This window comes from Pipistrellus kuhlii, unplaced genomic scaffold (genome assembly GCF_014108245.1).
Source record: "Pipistrellus kuhlii isolate mPipKuh1 unplaced genomic scaffold, mPipKuh1.p scaffold_m20_p_32, whole genome shotgun sequence".
Taxonomy (NCBI): Eukaryota; Metazoa; Chordata; class Mammalia; order Chiroptera; family Vespertilionidae; genus Pipistrellus; species Pipistrellus kuhlii.
In genome coordinates, this window is record NW_023425532.1 from 4,787,635 (window position 1) to 4,805,012 (window position 17,378).

Below are 17,378 nucleotides of genomic sequence, written 5' to 3' on the forward strand. Positions count from 1 at the left end.
CCTCTGAGGGGCTTTAATGAGCGCTGACACCCAAGCCCCTCTCCAGGTTGAATGGATTATCATATAGCATAGATGTTTCTCTTGCTCTCTCCTCTTCCTCTCTCCCACTCTCTCTAAAAATCCATGGGAAAAATATCCTCAGGCAAGGGTTAGATAACAAAAAAACCTACCCAGAAATGGATTTTAATGTGCCAATTGACTGAGAACTGTAGCCGATTGGCTATAGGTATATCCTGCTGTGAGTAAAGCGGCCAGCACGTCCCCTACCCCAGAACAGCCTAACATTTACACCTCACAATCACAATCAAACACAATCACTCAATCAAGAGACGGGGTTCTAACGAGATTTTTGTTTCACTTGTCAACAGGAAAAAAGCTTAAGTACTGATGGGTTAAAGGCAGACAGAAAAATCTGTCATATGTGAAGTGGAAAAACAAAAGATTACATGATTGAGCAAGCTCTCACTTTTGTTTTCCATTTTTACGCACCCTACATTACCAGAAGTTATGTGAATAGACGATCTTAAAAGCCTGAAGAAACTCACCTATCTTTAGCTATTTTGGTCCGCTGGCAATTTATCTGAACATTTTCCTTGCCACTCCAAACATCAGCTAACCAGCTTACCTCCATCCTTCTCTACTCCAATCTGCTCCAACCTCTTCCACTTGTTCCCCCACCTGGACTCAAAATGGCCCTGTATGCTCCCCCACCCCTCCACCTCCAGTGGGCATACCCCGAGCACCCCCTCAGCTTCTCCTGCATGTTTTGTCCGTAGCCTAGACCTATGCTGGAGCCCTTCCTTTCTGGAAAAAAACAAACCAAAAACCAAAAAACACACACAAAAAAACCAAGCTCTGCCCTCCCTTTTCAAAAAACCTTAAAAAGCCTGTCTATCTCCCCCTTCACTTCTGCCATTCCCTCATCTACTGCTGTGTCTAAGCTACCAACGCTGTGAGCTGCCAGTTGCCTTAACTGAAGGCTGGACGGTTTGAAGGCTCACTCCCATAAAACCCCACACAAAGCTTTGTGGGCATGGACATCTGGGGGAGGGGACTAAGGTCTGACCCCGGATCACCAGTGCCCTGACCACACTGGCTGCCACCACCCCTTTTCCCTCCGGATGCTAGCTTGGGAGACTTAAGAGTAAGAAATTTGTCAAATCTGTAAAATCATCTGAGGAGACTAAAAAAAAAAACAAAAGCCCACTGAACCCATTAAAGTAACTTCTGGACCCAAACATTTTTTACCAAAGATATGGTGCGACTAAGTTATGCAAGAATAATACTGTTACATTTCTTAATCAATGCCATTTAACCCACATGGCATCTTTTCATATTCAAACTTAGCACCTCCACATCCCCCTCCCCCACCATGGGAAAAACACCCTCACCTGGATCAAGATTGCCACCATGTTTGTTCTCTTAGGGAGGGAGGGGGGGCGCGAAACATCCACCAGCTGCCTCCTGACCAGGACTCAACTCACAACCTCCTAACCATGTTCCAACTGACTGAGCCGCCAGGCTGGCACTATGTATTTGAAATAAGGAAGCCACTTACTGGCTATGTCACACTTTGCTGAAAACTGGCTTTCTCTAGCAGCTTTCAATGGGAAGTCCTTAACACCAGAGACCCCCAGGACGAAGAAGGCTCCTTCCCTGCCCAGTTACCATTCTCTGCTCAAATGGGCCTTAGAGGCTAGAATCTCTCCCCAGAACCCTGAAGCTTGGTCAAACCCCAGTTTACCTGGCACCAGCTCAGCCCCAATTCTCCCACCGCAGCAGCCAAGTCCAGTGGATGGTAAGGTGGGTTCAGTTACACTGTTTCCTTCAGGTCCTAGAACCTCCTGAGAGTAGTTGAGAGGACTTCACTGTGTCCACTCCTACCCGGGGTTCTCTTGTTTCATCGCATCTGCGTGATGTCCCCCTCCCCCCCCAAAGCGCCACGTTCCACCAGGCCAGAACTGGGCTGAACAGAATGCCAGGGACTCACTGGCACACAGCAAGTGCTCAAACTAAAGTGGGGGGCTGGCATGGGTCGGGAAAACAACAACAAAGGCAGACCCTTCCAGTCCGCATCAGTGTTATGGGTCCCACTCCCACGCCCACCCTCCAGGGCCCAAAGCGAACAGCAGCCAGGGCAACCTCTGAGACAGCTCCTGCCACCTGTTCCACCTGTTCTGCCAGAACTGCATTTAAGGGCATCCACAGTCAGCCATCACTTACTTTTCCAACACCAATGCCAATCCTTCTCCACACATTGTTCTTACTGAGGGTCATTAGAGAGCTAACGGCAGTGTTTGCTTTGTGTGGGGCTCTATTGCAAGCGCCCCGTTTCAGGAGAAAAGAAACTGGGGCGATAGCCAGGCAGTCAGAGGGGAAGAGCCAGTCACAAAAGGGGCCGTAGTAGGTGATGCCACTTATATGAAATGTCCACAACAGACAAAGCCACTATTAACATCCAGGCCATGCACCCGTGATGCTGGAAAATCAGGAAGAAACGCTTTTTCTAAAACTGGACTCTCACTTTTATGATGTCCCCATGTTAATTCTAAGTCATCTCTAATGGCTACGCACCACAGACTTTACTTCTAAAACGCAACAGCCATATTCCTGAGAGATGTGGCAAATACAAGAATGTTCCAGAACTACTGTGCAACAGGAGGTGAGCTTTCACATAGTGGATTTTAAAAAGCAGCGAACTGTTTTCCACAGCGGAGTCCAGAGCGATGTTAAAACCTAGCTTTTGCTCACATCAAGGCCTGATTCTCCAACTCCACCAGCACGTTTTCCAACACCAATAATGTTATCATTAGCACAGGACTCACCATTCTTATCATATTGTTATAAACTGGACACAAGTCCAAGTTAAGGCCATGAAAAAACCACCCACAGAATGGGAGAAACAAATTCTAAACCATGAATCTAAATAAGGGACTTGCATCTGAAACTTAAGAAAATGCTTACAACTCCAATAAAAAGACAATCCAATTTAGAAATAGGCCAAGAACCCGAAGAGGCATTTCTCCAAAGATACAGAAATGGGCCGGAAGCACACAATCACTAGCCTCCGGGAAATGCCAATCAAACGGCTCCAATGGGATACACAGCACATATAGGACTTGGTATGTAATTGGTGGTTGCAGGCACCTGGGGGTGTCCCCTGTGGATAACGGGGTAAATACTGTTATGTCAACAATGACATGAAACGTGAGTGGGTCCAATCACAATGGAGAGAGAAGCTGGAATTGAAGAAGGAACATTCAATCACACAATGTCAACAGGAGACAGATTTTAGATCCAAGGACACAAATTGGTTGCAAAATAAGCATCATGCAAAACAGCAACCATAAGAAAGCTAGAGTGGCCGCACATTTATGAAAATAAAATTGTAGACAAAAGGACTGCTCAAGATAAAAGAGGAATAGTCTACAATCAAAGGGCCCATTTATCAAGAGACATTAACAATCATAAGTATATAGGCACAACATAACAGAGCCTCAAAACATATTAAGGGTAGAGAAGAGAAAGGAGGGACATAGACAATTCAACAATAACTGAAGACTATAAGGTCCCACTTTTAAATGGATAGAACTAAGCGAAAGAGGCTTAATAGCCAAAATCTGTAAAGAATGCATACAACTCAACAGCAAAAAATAAAAGAAAAATCTTGCATTTGCAACAACATGGATGAACCATGAAGGCAGTAAGTGAAATAAGTCCACCAAAAGAGAACTACTGTAAGATCTCACCTATATATGGAATCTAAAACGAAAACATAAAACCCCAAGCTCATGGTATGGACAGAAAAGACTGGTGATTGATTGCCTTATGGACAAAATGGACAAAGGTAGTCAAAAGGTACCAATTTCCAGTTATAAAATAAGTTGGTCACAGGATGTAATGTACAACCTGATGACTATATATATAAAAGGCTAACATGCAAAGTGTCCCCCCAGGAGTTCAACCTGGAGTTTGATTGCTCGCTATGACATGCACTGACCACCAGGGGGCGGCGTGGAACAAAGGAAGGCCCCAGCTGGCAGCTGGAAGGCCCTGATGGCTGGCCAGGAAGCCCTGACCCATGTGGCTCAGTTGGTTGAGTGTCTAAGGTCGCTGGTTCAATCCCTGGTTGTGGTGCATACAGGAGGCAACCCAGCAATGTTTCTCTAGCTCTATCTCCCCACCACCATCTTCTTTCTAAAATAAATAAAAACATGGAAAAAAGATAGCTAGGAAAATGGATCTTGAAAGTTCTCATCGCAAGAAAAAATTTTTAACACTGTATGATAATGGATGTTAACTGTACTCACTGTGCTGATCCTTCCGCAATATAAACAAATATCAAAGCATTACCACTGTACACCTGAAACTAATAATGCTGTCAATTACAGCACAATTAAAAACTAAAAAATGAGACTAACACTATATATCAGCTAGATCATACAGACACCCTTAGAACACCCTACCAAAGAGCAGTAGAACAGGTACATTCCGAGGGCACAAGGACAAATCACATGTAGTAATGTTTAATGTAAAAATGAAAACAAAACAGACTAGTTTTTAAAAGAAAACACTTGAGCACAGGAAGAACAAAGAGATACTGTGAAGGCTAAAACCGTGCAAGGAAAAGGAGACGGGTGTGCGGACAATTAAAACTTGGAAATTGAATGCTCCGCATGTAGGAATTTCTACATGCAATCTGCCCCTGACCATTTTCAGTTACAGCACTGTGAAGCCCACTAAATCAGCCGAAGAGCTTTCCTCCTTTGAACCAAAGTTTACTTCCCTCATCACTCATACCTACCTATTGTTAGTTTACAGTTGTGCCCACTGACCAGAAAGTTAATATGCATAACTTTCTACACTACAATCCTTCAAAATACCCAGCTGTACAGTGCACGTACGCCCGGATTGCTTTTCAAGAGGAAGACATACTTTTTATTTAAACATTCATTCATCAAACCCTTCTGAAAGGTGATGTCCCAGGCCCTACAACAAATCCACCTAGTAAGTGAGCAATGGTGACTTAAAGTATCGGACACAATCACATACTAAATGTCACAGAAAACAAGCTTACTCATCAGTTTCCTCCTTGTAAGATGACAGGATAACAATGAAGTTACCTATTAATAGTTCTCGCCAATCTTTATCACAATTAACTTATAGACGTCACCAATCCAATCATGAGATGCTGATCCAATACACTGCAAACAAAGACCTCATTTCCTTTAGTCAGCGTTTTCAGCAAGGCGGATAGATGATCAATAATCCATTTTCAATGTGCTTCCAGCCGTCCTCTCTTCTACCTGATTTCCAGTTAGATTACATCACAAATGTAAAGAATTTGAAGAGAAAACCAAAGAATCTGAAATTCCTTTCAGTCAATGAAGATAGACTTCAGAATACTAAATGTTTCATACATTTAAAAATAACAGCCTTGAGATACAATTCACTTGCCATACACACCACCCATAATGTGTACAATTCACTTGATTTTAGCTTATTCAGAGTTGTACAATTAGCACCACAATCAATTTTAGAACATTTTCATTGGCCCAAAGAGAAACCCCATATCCATTAGCATCAATCACCCCCAGTCCCTCCTCCCTCACTCCAGTCCTAATGTAACCTACTTTTTCTCTCTAGAGATTTGTCTATTGTGGACATGTCGTATAAATGGCATCACCTAATATGGTCCCTTTGTGCCTGGCGTCTCTCACCTAGCATCGTTGTCTGTCAGGTTCATCCAAGCTGCATTTCTTTTTCTTGTCATTAAGTATTTCAGTGTATGGTACACATTTTTATGCGTTCATTAGTTGAACATTTGCATATATCTTTTTGAGTTAGTGTTTTCGTTTTCTTCAAATAAATACCCAGCAGTGGTATTACCGAATCATATGGTAGTTCTACTTTTAATTTTTTGAGAAATCTCCATGCTGTTTCCCATAGTGGCTGCACCAATTTACATTCCCAACAAGGGATCCTTTTTATCTGAATCCTTGCTGACACTTGTTATTTCTTGTCTTCCTGGTTTATATCTGAAGGCTGTTTTTTAGTCTGAAGTATTGAATCTCTCAAGAGAAAATATTTCCCAGACATATTCTAAAGCCAAATGTGCATAGTTTTTTAATTAACAGGATGTTTAATCTCCCTTGTTACTAAGTAGATTAAAGTTTTTTTAAAAAAAGAAATTGATCACCATAAGGAAGACAACTATTTTTTATTGATTTTGAGAGAGGGAGAAAGAGATGGAAAGGTAGATTGGCTGCTTCCTGCACTGCCCCTGCTGGGGATGGAGCCCACAACCCTGGCACTCAATCCACTGAGCCATACCGGCTGGGTGATTAAGTTCATTTAAAAAAATATCTTCTTTCAAAAAATTTCCTCAACTAGTGATTTTGAGCTACAAGGCTTAAAGCTGTCTGCTGGTCAAACTTAAAATTTTATAGTTAAGCAAGAGTTAAGTATCAGTAAGATCAATAAGTATATCAAAAGATTATAAACACCTACAGGCAAATAAACATTTAAGTCACAATTAGAAATTCCTAAATCCCCATCAAAATGGCTACAGTGAAAAGGACTAACAATGGGAAGTGATAAGAGAAACCTGAGCGACACTGCTGGTGGGATTCTAAATGGTACAACCAGTTAGCTACCTGGGAAATATGGTCAGCAGCACCTACTAAAGCTAAACACACATATACCCTGTAATCCCACTCTAGGTGTGTAGCAAAGACCACCAGCAACAGACATGGGCTAAAATAAAATAACCATTGTAACAAACACTGCAACAATAAAATGGAGACGTAAACCATGGCATATTTCATTCAATGACTAACCAGTAATGAAAAAGAAAAAATTAATCAAGCATATGTTAGGTAAAAAAAGCTGGACTCAAAGAGGTACATACTCTCCTTCCTTTTATATAAGTTCTTAAAGGGGCATAACTCACTGAAAGACAGGTCAGAACATTGTGGGGTGGGTGGTTTTCTTTTTTGGGGTGGGGAGAGGAGGCATGAGAGAGCCTTCTGGGATGCTGAAAATTGTCTATGTTGATTTGAATGGTAGTTCTGCAGACATTTGTAAAAAGTTATCAAGCCGAGACCGGTTTGGCTCAGTGGCTAGAGCGTTGGCCTGCAGACTGAAGGGTCCCAGGTTCGATTCCGGTCAGGGACATGTGGGCACATTCCCAGTGGGGGGTGTGCAGGAGGCAGCTGATGGATGGTTCTCTCTCATCGATGTTTCTGGCTCCCTATCCCTCTCTCTTCCTCTTTGTAAAAAATCAATAAAAGTATTTTTTTAAAGTTATCAAACCACACATTTAAAACATGCAGATGCTGTTTGCAAGTTATATCTCCATTAAGAAGTAAAAATTCACAGTAGATAAGCCACTCAAAAGAGAATGCAAAGTTTCCTTGGGAGCCTGAGGCACTGGTTCTCACTGGCTCTCACTCAGACCCCTGTTCAGGAGATTCAGGACACGAAAATGGTTTTCATGATAATAAGGCAGAATTTGCCAATTTCCTGGCATTCTCCCTCAGGTGTACAGCCGAGCTCTTCCCGAGGCAGCATGTAATTATGTGACAACAGATTGAAGGCAGAGGCCGATAGAGAATCCAGCTGTCTTCTATTAAGCCAGATATGCAAATTTGCAAACATGTAAAACAGCAACGCTCTTCTCACTAATTCCTGTTTGGGGAAAGTTATTTTCCAGAAAAGCATTATTTATGTTAACGTGCAATGATTTCTGTGTTGAGTGCATACACACATTTTTAAAATGTCTGTTTTAATTTCCAGTGTGGTAAATATCATTGGATACAACCCCACATAAACTAAAGCTCTTCCACTGAAAATATGAACGTGGTTTAAAAAAAACACACCAAAAATGGAAGCCAGAGAATCTTTCCATGATCCTCCTTTCACTGACATGATTCTCCTTCCCATGATGCACTGAGGAGAATGAGGCCATCCTCACGCAGAGGCCACCTGAGGCAGCTAACACTGACAGTCAGACAGTGGCCTTGCAATCAGGCACATTAGGTTCCTCCCCACCCTCAGTCTGGACCCACAACCCCTCTCAAGCTCCAAGTAAAGAATTCAGGATTTTGAGTAATTGATTACTCTCTCTAAAGGACACGGTAAACAGATATATACGTACTAACTTAACGAGTTTCTAGGGGTTTTTCCAATTCTCAAGGCAGAGCACAGCAAAGTAGTATAAACCTCTAATTATGCCTCACCTCTTCTATATAAGCTTTACTACCCATTCGCCATTCATCCTCATGATTTCATTCAGCCTTGAACAAAGTCAACCAACAGGAGCAGCGAGCACAACCTAATCCGCCAGGTTACAGGCTCAGACCCCGATCAGGTCCCTGTGGCAAGGACACCAAGGCCACCGCTGAATCCTCCAGGCGACACGCTTTTGTTTTCCAATTAATTTTTTAAATGTATTTTATTGATTTTTTACAGAGAGAGATAGAGAGAAACAATGATCAGCTGCCTCCTGCACACTCCCCACTGGGGATGTGCCCGCAACCAAGGCACATGCCCTTGACCGGAATTGAACCCGGGACCCTCCAGTTCGCAGGCTGACGCTCTATCCACTGAGCCAAACCCGTTAGGGCATTTTCAATTATATTTTTATAAAAGAGCAAAATGCAACTACCTTGCAAATTCGCACATAAGACACGGGAAGCTGCTGGAACAGGGCTGTTCTCAAGCAGGCAGTACCGCCTTGCAAGACAAACACCTTTATCAGCCAATAGGCAGAAGCGGGACCTGACTTAACATGGGAAAAGGCACAGAAACAGAAAGCAGAGCACAACGGCCGGGAGCAGAAACCGAAGCGCATAGGGAGTGTATGGAGAACTGGGAGCCAAGTGAATGGAGGATAGGGGACGGGACAAAAACAGTGGGAATTTAAGTTGGAAAATTATATTCAAGTCAACTTCATGCTGACAGTTTGGGGCAGTATTTTAAAAGAAGCTGGGGCCCTAGCTGGTGTGGCTCAGTGGTAGAGTAGGTGTGGCTCAGTCTGCCTGTACACTGACGGGGTCCCAGGTTCGATTCCCAGTCAAGGGCACATGCCCAGGTTGCAGGCTCGATTCCCCAGTATGGGGTGTGCAGGAGGCAGCCAATCCATGATTCTCTATCATTGATGTTTCTCTCTCTCAGTCCCTCTCCCTTCCGCTCTTTAATTCGTAATAAAACAAAACAAAAAAGAGCTGGGAAGGAGGACATGAAAACCATAAACTATTTTGATACTACATCGTTCCAATTTAGCTTTCCTTTAACCTAGTATCAAACACCACAATGCTCTCTCTTAGCCTCTAAGTGCAAAGCCCAAAATATTTACTATGATCTGGATCTTTATAGAAAGTTTGCCGACTCCGGAACTGAACCACCAAAGTCAATAGGAGGGAAATGGGCAAAACGGGATAGGAAAGGAAACAAAGTCGGACTCCCTTTACTCCTCTTAATTTTCTCTCTCTCCCAGCTACACTGGCTTTGAGCCTGAGGATGGGACCCAAAACCAACTCAAAATCATCCCAGGAAGACTTCCTTTGATGATGGTTGGTCCATGAGTCTAACACGACCCAAGCTTACATGGTCGATCAGTCACAGAAAGGATAACCGAAAGGGGGCCATGATATGGTGACACATCCGTTTCGGACGAGCAGTTCTAGGTTACCGGATTCTGCCATTCCGGCAATCAAACAGTTATTGTAAACAACATAATACTACGTGCTCTAACACACGAAGATAAAGGACAGGCTCCCTGACTTTACGATCCATTATCAACCAGGGAGAGTCTTGAGTGTAAATTTTATGAGAGTGACTACAAAGGTAATGGGATTTCAAGAATCCCCTCATTAAGTGACTCCTTACATCTGGAAAACAGCTTCATGAAGCAGCATGCTACCTCAGTCCAGTTACTTCTCCTCTTTGAGCCACGTTCCTTATCTGAAAACCAGAGTTTGACTAGAGCTGAGACTCCTTTCAGAGCTGCTCGTCATAAAAGAACGATTAGGTCAAGTTTAACTCCAAGCAATAAAGAGAATGGAGGTGGGGGTGAGGAGAGAAATCAGACCAAGAATATGGTGGACTATTCATCCAACAAAACATTATTGACTGCCTCATGTTCCAGGAACTTTCCAGGTTCTAGGGATGTATCAGTGGCCCTAAGATCTTGCCCTAAAAGAATTCGGAGGACAGCAGAAACCGGTTTGGCTCAGTGGTAGAACATCGGTCTGCAGACTGAAAGGTCCTGGGTTCGATTCCGGTCAAGGGCATGTACATTGGTTGTGGGCACATCCCCGGTAGGGGGTGTGCAAGAGGCAGCTGGTCAATGTTTCTCTCTCATCGACGTTTCTAGCTCTCTATCTCTCTCCCTTACTCCTCTCTATAAAATATCAATAAAATATATTTTTAATAATAATTAAAAAAAAAGAATTCGGAGGACAAAATAATCTAAAAAATCAAACAAAAAGACAGAATGGAGATAACTTAGAGAGAATCAGGACAGGGAAGAAATGGCAGGAGGAAGAGGTGACACCAGAGCATGTCATTCCAGAATCCATTTCTACTGTGCATGGCATTTGGGTTCTCTGGAGAAGACTGGGCTCAGAATGAACTTCTATTTAACTTATTTAAAGAAACTGAAAGGTAAGAGGAAAATTCCATTGGCTTATACCCCAACTAGATAGACCTCTAATACAGTAACTTAATTCAGGCTCCTAGGAGGTGCAATAAAGAACGACACAATTAGTTAGGTTAGGTAGGACAACTTTTGAGATCAGCTAGTCCGATACCCCATTTCATACCAAACAAGATTCTAGACAATAGTAATTCCTAGCCCAATAAATGTGTGAAATAGATAAAAAGGAAACTAATGCCTTAACAGATATAAATGTCAGTGTCAGAGCTGGGACCATAACTCTAAGGTGCTCATGTGCATGTGTGTACGTGCGTAAAATTCTAAGTGCTAGGCTGGTCTCTTCCCACTCCTCACCCATGTCTGAGCCTTCCCTGTGTCTGCGTCTGGAACTGTTGGCAGTGTGACTGACCAGAGTATTACTGCCTAACGGTGGGACACAATCTCAATCTCAGATCTCCCCTTTCCCTAAAATGAATTGCAAAAAGAACCAGAAACCCCTAACCGCGTATCAGAGTCATCTTTTGAGGTTTTGTTTTTGTAATACATTTTTATTGGTTTTTTTCTGAAGAGGGGGAGGAAGGGAGAAGGAGAGAGAAACATCTATTGGTTGCCTCCCGCACGTGCCCAACCCAGGATGGAACCGGAAACCTGGGTAGGTGCCCTGACCTTCTGGTGCAAGGGATGCCACTGCAGCCAGGGAGCCAGCCTCACCGGCAGGGCCAGTCTATTTTAAAGCTCCACAGGTGATTGATCCACAGTGAGGTGGGAAATCATTGTTAGTGACTGGAAATACATGGGAAACCCATTTGCTGTGGAATACATGTCTAGTGGATGAGTGTTCATTGAAGCTCACTAGACAAGCACATCTTTAAAGAATAAACATAAGCTAGCTCATCTTAACAGTATGTCTTTTCACACCTTATTCCTTACAAGCATATTACACCGGCCTTTGTTATTGAATAGCAATAACTGGGTGATAATCCCAGCTCTAATATATGCATAACAGTTGATTCATTCCTTAGGATAAACTTTATAGCAGAGGAAATAAGGCTGAAGCAATCATTAATTTAACAGAAAGACCTGACCATCATGTGCCACGTTAAGAATGCTCAGAGATTCTACCATTGCAGGCTTTCTTCACTTCTCTCAATACAGAACTTAGCACCATGGATAGACCAAAGGAATTAAAATAAAGTGTTATAGCTATTTCATTCATTCCATAAAATTATAAGCCAAAACTATAAAAATGCAAAATAAAGCCCTTAGTTTAAAAAAGCTTTTGTAAAATGTACAGATATTAAACAAGGCTAAATAAAACTTAGAATTCTCAAATTGAACACATGCTCACATGATACTACATGTTCACTTGTGAGATTATTTAAACTCCTGGGAGACAGTGCCTCCATTTTTCATCTTTTCAGAAAGGAGGTGGGGGTAAGAGATCAACCAAAGGACGTGTATGCTTGCGTATGAGCATAACCCAGGGACACAGACACTAGGGGGTGGAGGGCATGTTCTGGGAGTAGGGGTGGATGTGGCCAGGGAGAGGTCAATGGGGGAAAAACGAAACTCATATAATCCTGTATGTAATGCTCTAAACCACATGTGTCAAACACAAGGCCCGCGGGCCAAATCCGTCCCGCCAGGCCTTGCAATGTGGCCCGCACCGCGCTGTCATCACTGCACTCCGCTGCGTTTCCATCACAATGACAGTTTATGACTGTTCAGTAAACCATTCGGCCCTCGATTTAGGCTGGATTTTAGATTTTGGCCCCTTCTCTGATTGAGTTCGACACCCCTACTCTAAACAATAAAGAACTAAAGAAAAAGGGTTAAAGTTGCCTAACATCATTTTAATAAACACACCCGCCAATTAAGCCATCAGCCTGGATGTGTGGAGGGGAAAGAACACACCTGCCTCAGAGCTGTAGCATCTCTCTCCCTGGACCAACCAAGATATTTCCCGAACTGCAGATTACTGTCATATTTAACCTAAAGTTAATCCAGGATAGAAAACCACCCACAAGTTTTGTTTTGTTTCCCCCCCAAAAAAAATAGTAATCAGCACTGTGTCACTAACATGTCAAGCACCACAGGCCGCGAGTGCCAGACCTCAGTCCCTCACCTGTAGAATGGACACAATACTCTCTCTGAAAGGTAGTAGAGTGGGAAACTTTTACAGTGCTTTTAAATGCTCAATAAACGACAATTACGCTGATAACTGAGAACAGCTGAGAAAGAAACTGGTCCTATTTATCCACTTGGAAGCTCAGTAAGAACATGCTCACGGCAGTAAAGCGGTGGTTTGCAAGCCCCTGCATCTGAGCAACCACCCTCCAGTGCTTTCAAACAGCCTTGCCCAGACCCATCTCAGAACCAACCATCAGTCTCTGGGAGTGGGACCCAAGCATCTGCATTTTTTTAAACTCCCCCAAGTGCTTCTAATGTGCAGCCAGGGGTGGGGTCTGATGTATTTTTCCCAATTACTAACATTAGACTCAATGTTAGAAGTAAGACAACTTAGCCCTAGCCCGTTTGGCGTAGTGGATGGAACATCCACCTCTCTGCCTGAAGGGTCCCGGGTTCGATTCTGTCCCAGGTTCGATTCTGGTCTTGGTTGCAGGCTTATGCCCGAGGCAACCAATCATCTCACATGGATGTTTCTCTCTCTGTCTCTCCCCATCCCTTCCAAAAAAAAAACCAATGGGGAAGATATCCTTGGGTGAGGATTAACTACAAGAGGACACCTTAGCCATAAATACAATGGCTTTTACAGCTCCTAAAACAACCAAATGGAAACTGAAATTTCAATTTTTGAGGAAAAACAAAATCAAGACTCAGAAAACATAACAGCAAAAGAGGAAATACAATGCAGGGTATTATACAGCATTACATTCCTTTAAAATTAAAAATCAACCAGCTCAACAACCACAGCCTTAGACACCACCCCCAGGCCGGTAACTGTCCAAAAAGCTAACCCTTTCACTACACCCCTACACATTTCAAACAACTGTCCCTAACGTGGTTTAAACAAAGACTGGTTTCAATATTAAAATTCTGAATCTGAAGTGTGAAAACTTGATTGGCTTTCAAACTGTCCTTACGAAATAATAAATGGCCTAAAAGAATGCTTCCTTGTCTCAAAAACTAACAAATGCAGGCTAAGTAAATTCAAGGAAAACATCCACCTTCAGGAAGTGCAGGGCCATCGTTAATACCACATCAAAGGGAAATTATCGCTGGAGAGAGCCAGGCAATCTCCCACCTGGTTGAGATGTGAGGAAATGTATTTCAAAATCCTGAAAGAAAAAAGATCCAAAGTAAATCCCACTTGAGCATTCCAGTGATAAAACAAGAGAGCTGCAGAACACCCAATAATTTGATGAAAGGTAAAATCTGCCTTCAAAGTTACTTTCTGAGGAATTTAGATTTCAAGAATGTCTAAATATTCTTGCTGTTATCTAATCCCTCCAGAAATTTTCCCTCAGAACACTACCAAGGTCAGCAAACAAAAGAACCTCAAGATAATTACGTGGAGAACTACAAGGTAAATGTTCACGCAATAAAAAAAAAATTTTTTTAAAGGAACGGGGAGCAAAAATCCGTGTAAGTTCAAATGTGTTATTTTTTTTTAACCAGAGAAAGCAAAACATATCAGACACATTTTGAGCTGCCCCTGGACACACGAATGGGAAATACTGCTGGTCTTCACCGCATCTGAGCCCAGGGAAAATAAAGCTTTGAGTTCAAGTTAGAAGACAACGTGCCAGCTTTAAAATTGAGGACAAACAGCGACACACTGGTGTGTGTGACACACGAATCTGGAAGCTCTTGGAGGGCGTTTGCAGAAAGCAAAATGGCAGCCCACTGAAACCAGCAGGCCAGGCAGGGCTGAAGGAGTCTGTGGGCCCTATTTTCACGAAGTTCAAGTGTGCAGGTTCCCAAAACCAGGCTGGTCATGGTTCCTCGGTCCTCGCCATGTCATCACCGGGCAGATAATGAGCTCCGAGAGAGGGTTAAGGGCCGGCCCCAAAGTTGCCTAATGGATGCACTCCGCATTTCCCCTCGAAAGTGAAGGTCTGCCGACGTCCCAGACTTCGGGGGCTCAAGGGTTTTCAGGTGAAGGAATGCTGGCGCCCGCTCCCCTCCCCCCAGGCCAAGCACGAGCCCCGGTCGTACATGGGACTCGCTTGGCTACATGCAAAGCCGGGGCAGCAATGCCACACACCTGTGCAAACCCAGCAGCGAAAAAGCCAATTAACGCCTCGACTGCGGGCTCTGCGAAAAGGAACCTGCGCCATTTGGAGCGAGTGGCCCGGGAGAGGCGAGGGCACCCCAGGGCGGGCTCCGGCCGCCGCAGAAAGGCGCCCCGACCTCCCCGAGCCGTATCCACCTGCTCCGGAGGCCGGCATTTCCCAATGAATGAAAACCCCACCGTCTCCGCCGCCCAGCCCCGCGCCGCCGGCACCGGGAGGCTTGTGCACTAACCCACGCGCACGGGCTGCTATTTTTGGCAGAAACGGTTAAGAACGGAGAGGCGGGGGGTCCGAGGGGGCTTTTCTGCACTCCAACCCCGTCCGCTGCGGCCCCGGGCCGGGCGGCGGCGCGATGACCGGGCTGCGGCCGGGGTCGCGGGAGGCTGCGGGCTTCGACGGGCGGGCGGGGGGAGGCGGCCGAGCCGCGGGGCCCGATCGCCCGACGCCGCCGAGGCCTAGCGCCCCGGCTCCAAATCACTCCACCTCAGTAATGGCGTTCGGTGTCAAGTGGAACAAGAACGGGGAGGAGGGCGAGCCGTCCGTGCGGCCGGTGGCAGCCCCGGGCCCGGGGGCCCCGCAGCCCCCCGACGCCGCGCCGGCCCCCGGGGTGCGGATGCGGAGGCTGCCCGCGGGGCACGGAGACTCCATCCTCCCACTCGGCCCCAGACAGGACGGGAAGGGGGAGGAGGGGGGAGGGACGGAGCCGTCAGCCATTTTCCCTTCCAGCCCCAAACACACACACACGCGCTCCCGGGACGCCGGTCCGCGGGGAGCCCGGCCCCGTGCGCCCGCCCGGCCGGGGCCCGGGGTGGGGGCGGCGGGGAGCCCCCGGGCCGGCCGTCGAGGGGTGCGCGGCGCACACACACACCCTCGCCCTCCTCCCCGCGGCCAAGTCCTGCTGTTGCCCCGTGAAAGCGGCCCCCCCCCCGGCGAGGTGCCACTCACCGCACAACCCGGGCGTCTGGTCTTCGGCGGCAGCACACGCGGAGCCGGCAGCGCCACTCAGTCGCGGGGCAGCGCGGCCGCGGGCGCATCCCAGGCCCCCGGCGGGGGGGACGGGCGACAAAGTGTGTGGAGAGGCCGCGGCGACAGCTCGGGAGCCGGCCTCGGCGCTCGCAGCGCCCGCCCCGCAGCGGTGGCCGCTCCTCCTGCGCCGCCGCCGGCCTCTCGCCTTCCTCTCAGGCCGGGCTCTGCGCTCCGCTCCGACGGGCTCCGGGCGGTGCGTCCTCCTGCGTCACCTCCTCCCGCCGCGGCCGCCGCGCTCTCCCCGCTCGCCGTCCGCGGCCGCTGGCTGCGCTGCGGTCGCTAACTCGCCGCTCGCTCCCGGCGCCGAGCGAGCCGGGCGCTGAGGAGCCGCCGCCTCCCGGGAGGAGCGGCACTCGGGCTCCCGCGAGGCCTGCGAACTGAGAGCGGGAGGGGCTGAGCGGGGAGGCCCCGGCGCGCCGGCTGCACGGGGGCTGCAGCGCCGGCGGCGGCCACTACCTTCCGCAGCCGCGGCTGCCCGTCCTCGGCAATATGGCGGACCCAGCAAAGCAAAAAAAAAACACACAAAAAAAACCGCCCGGCCAGCGGCGGCGACGGCAGGGGCAGCGGCGGCAGCGCAGGCGGCGGCGGCGCAGACTCCCACCCGCTCCAGAGCCGCCCAAAGCCCGGCCCCGCCCCCCGCAGGGCCCGCCCCCCGCCTGGCCCCGCCCCCGGCCCGCGCCCGCCGCCCCCGCCCACCCTGGCGATCAGCTGTTCCTCCCACTCCCCGCGCTCGCGCACCTCCCTCCGCTCCGCCTCCGCCCGGAGCCTGGGAGACTGGCGCGCCGCCCCGAGAGCCCGGCTGCCAGACGCGGAGAACCCGGAAAGCTGGGGGAGGGGAGACAATGCGGGAAAGATTGTTCGCTCAGAGGCGCTCCTGCCGCCCCGCCCTCCGGGATCGCGCTGCTTCCCCTCGGTTCCCCCCCGGGGGACACTGTTACCCAGCCCCCGGCTCCCCGCGGAGCGGGCGCAGAGGTGGCAGGAGGTCGGGCGGGGGTGGGGGCAAGGAGGCCCGCGAGGACCCGGCGTACCACGCGGCAGGAGCTGGCGGATCGGGGTTGGCAGGCTGTGCGGACAGGACAGAGTTAATCGCGCGAGCCACAGCCGCGTCGCTCAGAGTTTGACTGGGGCCGCTTGTTTTTGTTCCATTGTGAACCGTGGCTCCGCCGGCGAGTGCCCGGATGATGACGTCACCGCCCCCCCAGTTCCGGAATCGTGGGGGGAGGGGCGGCGGAAAGGCTAGATCCGGAGACCACGCGCCGGGCGCTCGCACCCGCGATGCTTGGGGGACGGGGGGAACCGATTAATGGGGGGGGGGGGGTCCCTGCGGCGCACGGGGTCCAGGAGGCGGCCAGGCCCCCGAGGCGGGGACGCTGCCGGGCGGCACGGGTGCGCGAAGTCCCTGGCCACCTGCTCCACACCGATAGGAGGAAGGTGTG

At 47.8% G+C, this 17,378-nt stretch overlaps 1 protein-coding gene across 10 annotated transcripts in view; it reads right to left on the reverse strand.

Annotated features, from left to right (window-relative positions):
- USP9X (ubiquitin specific peptidase 9 X-linked) overlaps window positions 1-17,085 on the reverse strand; it is a 69,271-nt gene extending 52,186 nt beyond the window's left edge. For 4 of the 10 annotated variants that reach the window (XM_036460418.2, XM_036460417.2, XM_036460415.2 and 1 more), the window contains exon 1: window positions 15,862-16,469. The gene's annotated coding sequence lies outside the window, so the exon portion shown is untranslated. Of the gene's footprint in view, window positions 1-15,861; window positions 16,475-16,970 lie in introns of those variants that run through there. The other 6 variants (XM_045570454.1, XM_045570455.1, XM_036460420.2 and 3 more) reach the window with 6 other exon arrangements.
- Between the last annotated feature and the right edge of the window lie 293 nt (window positions 17,086-17,378).